We start from the raw sequence: 8,873 nt of genomic DNA, 5'->3' as shown, positions 1-8,873 counted from the left end.
CTCTACCACTGAGCCACAATCCCAACCCAGTTCAAATTTTTATACATAAATGTGATCCTGAAAATGAACAACATGATTTCAAAGAATTATAAACATGCTCTTTCCTCAGTACAAAGGTTTGTACACCTGTGTTACCAAACCTTTGTTACACACAATGAGAAACAAAAGAAAAGGATTTTTCTTGTCTCAGAACATGTATGTTAATTTTTGAATATTTAAATATTGCACCTATAAATTGGATCATTTATACAATTATCAAAGTGCCACAAATAGCAAATAGCTATTCATACAACTCAGAGAGCTTGCTGAATTAAATAATACTTTCAGGAATTTTCTTAGGTAAAAAAAAAAAAATGAGGAAAATACAATTCTGTTTCCCTTCCAATTGTTATACAGTAGACATTTTGTAGAACATATTCCTGAAATTTTAACATGATGAATCTCTTGAATAACAATCTGAAAGAAGAAAGTAGCCATGGTACAAGTCTCCTTTTACCTGTCTCTTGGAATACACCTTGGATACTTTGACTGCCCTCTGTCACACTGCACTCAGAGACAATAACAGATGATGCTTCAGCTAAGTAAGTGTCCTTTCCGCAAAGAAATTCAATATACTCTCCATGGAAAATGTGTGGTCTATTATCAAAATCCCATTTCAAGAGTAAATTATTCCTTTCCAATTTTTAAAAAAAGATAATGTGCAAGTTCCTGGAGGAAAAAAAATAGAAGAAGAAAACTATCTTGAAACATCTTGGTACTACCAGAAATAATTATGTTGCCTGCACATGATGGCCTGACAATTGCACAGAATGGCAAATAAATTAGTTAGAATCAATATTCAAGTCAGAAAATACATTCAGATCCCCAGGACACAGGGCACCATTTACCTCTGTGGTCCTATATTTAGAGGAAGTATACCCTGCCAGTCACTTAGTTTTATGCCATTAGGATATTCAAAGATAGCAATAAATTATTTTTTCAGAAGTATTGACAGTCAATAGTATTCACTAAAATTATGCTTTTTCCTTTTTCTTCTTCAGAAAATTCACATAAAATATTCATGAGACAAACCATTGATTAATGAATAACTTGGTGGAAATGCAGAAACAAGCATGATTCTTAGCAATGATGAAACAACTTTTTGGCCTGATACCATCCAAAGCAGGTAAGAGTTTTCTCTCTTAAATTTCCAGTTAAGGAATAGGAAGATTTGATTGTTTTAAATTTGTTACCTTGCTCATTTCCACTTGTATTAAAATAAAACAACAAAAATTAAAAGCATTAGACTCTCCAACAAAATTATTTTATGATGATTTTTCTCATCATAAAAATATTGACATAAGTTTCAAATAATAAAGTATTTCAGAAAATTGGTTTTATTATATCCTTGTTTGCCTCCAGGAGTATGTAACATTAAAGAATAACTTCTAAGATAAGTTAAAAAAAAGATTCAGAGTTGCCAACACTGCATATTAATATGCCTGTAATACATTAACAAACATTTATTCAGATATTTTTCAAGTATTTGTTGAATGCTTATACGTTTGGCTAGGAGTGCTACAGATAATAAAAATGAAAGAATTATTTAAAAAGACTTGAGAATCATTATCAATTAGTTTTGAAAATGAGGTGAAGTGGAGCTATATAATTTAGGATGTCATTGTTTTACAAAAAAAATGAGATTTTAATTAAAATAAATTAAAAATTGACTTATAGACCTCCTGCTATGATGGATAGCTAATATCAGACCAGCACTTCTACCAAGGATCAGAAAATCTGGAAAACAGACAAAAAGCACATATTTCAAGGCAGCAGAGAACCTTCAAGAAGTCAATGAGCTGAAGTCCTGGAAAAGTTAATTTAGATGAGTTCAACATTTTATGTGTCATTTTCCTCTTAGGGTGTTTGTTAATTGTCAGCTCAGCTAAAAGACCAAGGACAGAATGGACCTTAACAGGCTAGAGCAAGTAGAGCTTTTCAGAAATCTCATAGGGTTGAGTATAGAAAAATGGGCATTTGGAGGCTGCTATAGCAACCAAGGCTTGAGGAACCAAGAAGTGCGAGGAATGGGGAGGAGTATAAAAATGAGCCTGGTGCTCTGTATTCGCTTTTCCCTTGAGGCAGCTGCGGATTCTTGATTGGTACAGAAAGAGAGAATTAAGGAGCTTAGAAAGTTGACTTAAAAGCTACACTGGGCAATCTACAGTCTCCTGACCTCGTGCAGCTTACCTGCTAAACAAAACCCCCACAATAATTAATAGACATACTTAATATATGAACTTTGTAATTTGTAACTATCCTTAAACTACAGCATATGAAATTAGGTGGAAAAAGGGTGAAGGGAAGGAGCTATCAAAAGTGCTGGGGGGAAGGAGGCTACACTCCAAGTCAGATGGCTGGGTAGGCTAAGTAAGTGTCTGCAGAAAAATGTGAAGGTTGACAAGTGTCATTATGATGAAACAGTGTACCTGACAGAGGAACAACCCCGAGGTGAGAGCATGCCTAGCCTGAGGAAGAGGAAGGAATCTAGAATCACTAGAGTGGAGGAGAGCAGGAAGACAAGTAGGGGAGGTTATAGAGATTCCCATCTGAAATAATAATTCAGACAGAAAAATCTTTTCCTCTTCACACTGTTGCATGAATCTCTTTGTAGAGATAACATGCTCAATCCCAGTGGATAATCAAGACGTGCAAGCTCTCCTCTTGCCCTGACAGTGACTGATCATCACTATTTGCCTCAGTTCATCAACATCATGCCTAAATGTCTTGAGGCATTTGATCAAGATACTGAATGACAGATTTCTTTAAGCCTTGTCACTCCTTATGAGGTTGTTTCATTATTATCTTTTCCATTTCTATTTCAATCTAGTCTCTGTCCTCAAAGATGATTGTACTCCTATTCAATGCAATATCAATCACATAATGAGAAACTTAATATCCAGTATCTCAACATAAAATTATGAGAGTAATAGAAAAATTATAGGTGAAGATATATTTGAATTTGAATAGGATAGCATCCTAAGACTTGCTTGAAAGACAGGAACTATGAACAAAAGGCTTAAAAGCTTAAGAGTTAAGCATCTATATTTTCAAAGACTATAAATAAAAGTAAAATGAAATGGTTGCAGTATACATGATTCTCAAATACTCCATCGAATTTATGTAGATATACCTTATGAGTCTGAAAAATGGCTAGGCTATGAACAATTACTAGTGGAAAAAAACAAATCTGTGATCACTTAGAAAATGGAAAAAAATTCCAAATTGGCTGATACTTAAGTAAATCAAAATAATTTTGCTTATTAAATTAATAATAAAATGTAAAGATTAAAATAGTCAAAGTTGACAAAGATTAAAAACCTCCTACTTTAATTCCCTAATGGTAGGGTTATAAATAAGAATAAACTTTCTGAAGGACAAATTGGCAATTAAGAAAAAAATTAATTTCCAGATCTTTTTATATAGAAATTCCAGTTTGGAAAATCTGAAAAATAAGAAAAAACTAAAACATAGCAAAATACATTTAATTAACTTTTTAAGTGAAAAATAAAGATTTTAAAAATGTACAATCATTCAGTTACAAAAATGTACTGTTTGGAATGTAAAGATGTGGAATGCTAAACATCCAGCAATAAGGTTATCAATTAAATTAATTTTTATGTACCTGCACTGTGGGATAGAATTTAGCCATTCAAATATATATGTAGAAGTAAGATTAACTATGTTTACAAAATTTTTAGTGCAAAAACAACAAGATACATAATGTCTGCACAGTATGGCAGCATCTTTATGTTGTATATGTGGGTTTAGATGTGAATAGAAAAAAGCTTAGAAGATCTTTCATTATCTAAATCACTAATAGCAGTTGTTTCAAACAAGTTACTGATAATTTCGGTTTTCTTCTATTTGGTTTAATTTGCTTATTAATGTTTTTTTGGCAAATATTCCTTGGTTCAGGTTCACTTCAGCCTGTTTATGCATTTCAAATTGCCTACTTCCTCTCCTGCAGTCAGATCTCCTTTCAGTTTCTTAAAAAGGACACTTGTGTTCACATCTAGGGTCCAAATGAATAATCCCAGATAACCTCAAGATCCTTAATCACATCTGCAAAGTTCCTTTTGCCATATAAAGTAATATTACTGGTTTAAGGGATTAGGATGTGGGTATCTTTAGGGGGAGTGGGGAAGCATTATTTAGCCCACTATACTACATCTCCTGAGTATTTATTATCAAATAGCAGGCATGTTGGCGTACCAGTTTGGAAAGGGGAAGGGTGAGGAATAGACATTAAATATTTGTGCTACTTATGTTTGAAATAACATGCTGCAGACAGTTTGCTAAAAATCTTTCTCTCCACTGTTGTCCCAATGCTATTTTGTACAACTGGAAAATGACAAAACCGTCCAAGTTTTCACTGGGTGCAATTAGGAAACTCTGATAATTCCAGGCAATCCCATTGCATAGCCCTGGTCAGAAACCTGGTTCATTCTCCCAGCTCCTGTTTCAAATTTCACAGCTCTCTTCCAAATTCTACCTTCATGTCTTTCACCTGCCTGTGGATGATGAATTATTTCCTAAACTACAGAGAAAACGGTTGCTACCAAACCTGTGCCTCCTCCCAGTTCTCAAGCTCTTATTTATCTCTTAAGACCCAGTCCAAATATTACCCATCACTTCTGTGAAATATGACCCGTTGCCTCAACAAATACCATCTCCCACCATACCTATCAGATTATTTAAATATTTTGTACCTGATTTTAAAGCAACATTTGCAACATCAGAGCAATTATTTTTTCATATTTCCTTTGTTGGATTAAGACCTTCTTCAAATGACATTGTAGTTATGGTTAAGTAATTATTAAGTTGGTGTCTTCTGACAGATAAGCATACCACCTGCCTGAACAAATTCAGTGATAGAAATGTAACCTTAGACATTATACTTTTGAAGTAGCTCTAACTAGATGACTTCATTTTCTATTTTCACTTTGAAGTAATAGTCTTCCAAGTTTTCTGCTCTCTATCTCACTACTTTGGAGATTGAATTTTCACATCAGTAAATACGTAACCAATGGAGAAAATGCCCTCACAAACATGCTCCCTTGGGGCCACTATCTGTAATAATTTCCAAATTTTTAAATTATTAATTATAAGAAGAGATTTAACATTGATAATACAGATTTTTGAATATTATATTTAAAAGATACTCCCTCTCTACAAACTAATTTAAAGCTTAAAGTTTCTTCAAATGGAATAAAGATTGCTGAAAAGAGCATTGGTTTAAATGACATTATTTATTTTAAATAGCACTAGAGAGGGCTGGGGATGTGGCTCAAGCGGTAACGCGCTCGCCTGGCATGCACAGGGCGCTGGGTTCAATCCTCAGCACCACATAAAAATAAAATAAAGATGTTGTGTCCACCGAAAATTGAAAAATAAATATTAAAAAATTCTCTCTCTCTCTCTCTCCTCTCTCTCTCTCTCTCTCTCTCTCTCTCTCTCTCTCGCTTAAAAAAATAGCACTAGAGACTAGAATTAGATATCAGCACAAATATTTTTTCAGAGCCCATAGAGATTAAAACTTATTAAAATATGAGGTTAAAATATGCTACTTCCCCAGGTAAAAAATTTAAAAATTTACCTTCACATACAGGAGATTCTGGGTACCAACCAAAGTTATAGCACTGAATTATGTCAGGTCCACTTAGATAAAAATTTTTTCATGACAGAAAAACTGAACTACATCTCCTGCTTCATAGTTTGCTTTATAGGATGAAAATAGCCATTCTCTATTAATCTTAAAGAAGAGCACTGCAATTCTAAAATTGAAAGAATGAATAAAAACACAAAGTGTTTATTTTTCCTAAAACTTATATACTATTTACAACCCATATCTCAATAGAAACTAATAAGTTTCTCTTATGCTGTTTTAGCTAGTAAAAGCTTTTGAATTTATTTCATATATATATGAAATAAATTATGATATATAATATATCATTAGGGTTATTTAAATTCCATAAGCAAAAATAAATTTTCCCACTTGAAAACTTTAAATGATCAAATTCTATTATGAATATAATTAAAACTAAAAACAAAAAAATATGATAATGGGTCATAATTATCATAACAACATAAATAGTTCAGTGTGAGAGGTACTTTTTCAGAGTGAAAGTAAGTTGTGTTGAATGTGAGAACCTATTGGAGCATTTTGGTGTGAGAAACCATCCATATGTGTGGCATTCCTCCTCCTCTGTCTGCTTTCCTCCAGCTGTGTAGTAGCCAGCAGCACATTCATATTGCACTTTATCCTTCACTTTGAATGTTTTCTGTGTTGTGGAATAATTTCCATTATGTAATTCAGGGGCCGAACATGTTTCTAGAAAATTTGAAGTTATTTATTTTATGAACCTCACCAATAACTTAAAAGAGTTTAAATAAATCTCAAAATATATTTTCACCAAATTCCAAGAATGCATGGCACAATTAACCTTTGGCAAAACTGAAAAATAAAGTTTGCCTTTGCACCTGTGTTCTGTTTTTTTCAGGTACCTGTTGGGTAACTCTACCGGTCTTTTATTATCAAAAGCCTGGTCCATTGTCCTTCATCAAAGGCCAAAATTCAAATGAAATCTCATGGAGTAACAATTTTTAAATTGGAGTCACCTGAGGAGGTGGACAATTTAAATAACTTACAACATATTAACAAAGTATCTACATTCAAGTGATTTTAATTATATCTGATATTGGTTAACAAAATATATAATAGTTTACTAGTAATCCTGTTCTTATATACCAGAAAGTTTAATCACTGCCCATATTTCATAGGAATAAATTAGCTTTTTCAATAAACTAGTTTCTTGGAGCACCATAGCCATCCCTCGTTGTGTTAACACAACGTGCTCACTTACTGAAGCACCTTGGTTCTGGAGACCAGCCCTCTGCTGAACATCTGCTTTGCTCTTCTTGTTTCCCACTTTCAGTTGTGTAACCAGCCAAACAGAAAAATGCCAACTTTTTGTCTATGCTTATTGGGAAGTAAAAACTCTTAAAAGTATAGTAATATTGGGCAAGCCTTCCATTTTCTACCGTGGGAAAATCACAGCATTTCTCTGAAATGAAGAAAAACTCAAGCTGAGACCATGGAATTCGCAATCAAGCAATAACACATTTTTAAATCCAGCACTTATTTTTATTACCTAAAATTTTAAGGTGATTTTTTTGGGACAATCCAAGCATTTGTTTTCTTTTCCCACCATAATTAATATACTAGTAGTTCTGAACAACTCTAATAGATGCATAATGAAAATCATATGTAATTGTAAAATTCCTAAAATTCTCACATTACTAAAAGTAAAAAAGAAGCATTGAAGTTCATTTTAATAATATGCTTTATTTGGTCCAATACCTTAAAATATGTTGCATTCTTCTTACCCCTTTAGAATCCTGCCTGTATTTACACTGACAGCACCTTTAAACTCGGACTATCCACATTTCAAGTACTCAACAGTCATAGGATTGTCCCTCAAAATTAGCAGGAGATTGGTTCCAGTGCTGTCCAGCAGATATCCAAACCCATGGATGCTCAAATCCCTTTGTGTTGGCCTTGGAGTAACGAACAGTAAAACATGACATCCCTAAAATGCTCTTTTATATTCCCAAGAATCTAACCCTCTCAAGGGAACAATGAGTGGGCCCCAGCCAGATGGTCAAGATAAGTGTTACTTGAAAGACAAGGACTTTCTCTCAGGCATGCTGAGAATTAGGACAAATTAGTGTTATCTTAGAAAGCTGCTTTCTTGCATGTATGTCAAGTTCCTTGGAATGCTGGTCACATCATGCAAGGAAGCAAGCTAATGATGTCACTGCTTCTGTAGCCTGACTCATTGATTCTCCTCTCCCTGCAGTAACTACCATGGAGCAGAGAGCTGTGGAGGGGATCAGTGCTCATCCAGCCAGCTGCCACTGGACAAAGCACAGTGAGGGATAGTCACTGCTTTCTGGCAAGGCACCATAAAGGATAGAAGAGCTATGTTTCCAGCCCCTCACCACTGGACCTTCCACATAAGCAGTTTTCAATAAACCTTCTGTCTTGCACTCCATCTCCAAGTCTTTCAGCAACATGTCCCACTGCCTAGTACAATGGGACTGTGGAGTGTTATGTAAAAGGTGCACCCTATGTAAAATGCAGTAGTATTTGCATAATGCCTAAAACCCTCCTAGGCTGACTTTAAACTGTCCTCTGTATTGAACAGCATGGTTCTAAAACAGATGAACTTCTCCTTAAGATAGGCAACCCCCCCCACACCCAAACTGTGAAGTAAATGGTTTTTGGTCATCTCTCAAGACAAAGACAGATTAAAATAAAGATTCAAATAAGAACTTAACAAATGGGATATTTAAATGGTCAGAGATCAAGTATTCAGTCTTATTCATCATCAGGGAAATGCAAATTGAAACCATCATGAGATCCTGCAAATCTACTAAAATTGTTGAAATGAGAAAGATTATCTCAATGGTTGTTAAAGATATGGAGAAACAAGACCTCTCATAACACTACAAGTGAGAGTATAAATTGGTACATGAGAAAATACATTGGTAATGCTTATAGAAGCAGAGCATGTATCATATTATCCAATAGAAGAGCACACATCTGTGAACACAAGGATGTGTCAAAGAGTTCCATAGCAGCACTGTTCATGTGGTGCCAAATCAGAAACAACCTAAATGGCCTTTAATGGCAGAAAAGGTAAACACATCTCAGACGAGGCATACCTGTAATGTTCTATGTACAGGAACACAAATAAATAAATGAATGATGAATCTCGCAAACATAATATTACATGAAGGAAGCCACTCAACATATATAACTCTTTTTA

The 8,873-nt window shown here is 34.2% G+C and overlaps 1 pseudogene; it reads right to left on the bottom strand.

Annotated features, from left to right (window-relative positions):
- Nucleotides 1-5,083: 5,083 nt before the first annotated feature.
- Nucleotides 5,084-8,118, bottom strand: LOC143637810 (coagulation factor XIII B chain-like; annotated as a pseudogene).
- Between the last annotated feature and the right edge of the window lie 755 nt (nt 8,119-8,873).

The sequence above is a fragment of the Callospermophilus lateralis genome, chromosome 13 (assembly GCF_048772815.1).
Source record: "Callospermophilus lateralis isolate mCalLat2 chromosome 13, mCalLat2.hap1, whole genome shotgun sequence".
Lineage (NCBI taxonomy): Eukaryota > Metazoa > Chordata > Mammalia > Rodentia > Sciuridae > Callospermophilus > Callospermophilus lateralis.
The sequence above is the reverse complement of the archived record's forward strand: the minus strand, read 5'-3'. Positions and strand labels throughout refer to the sequence as shown.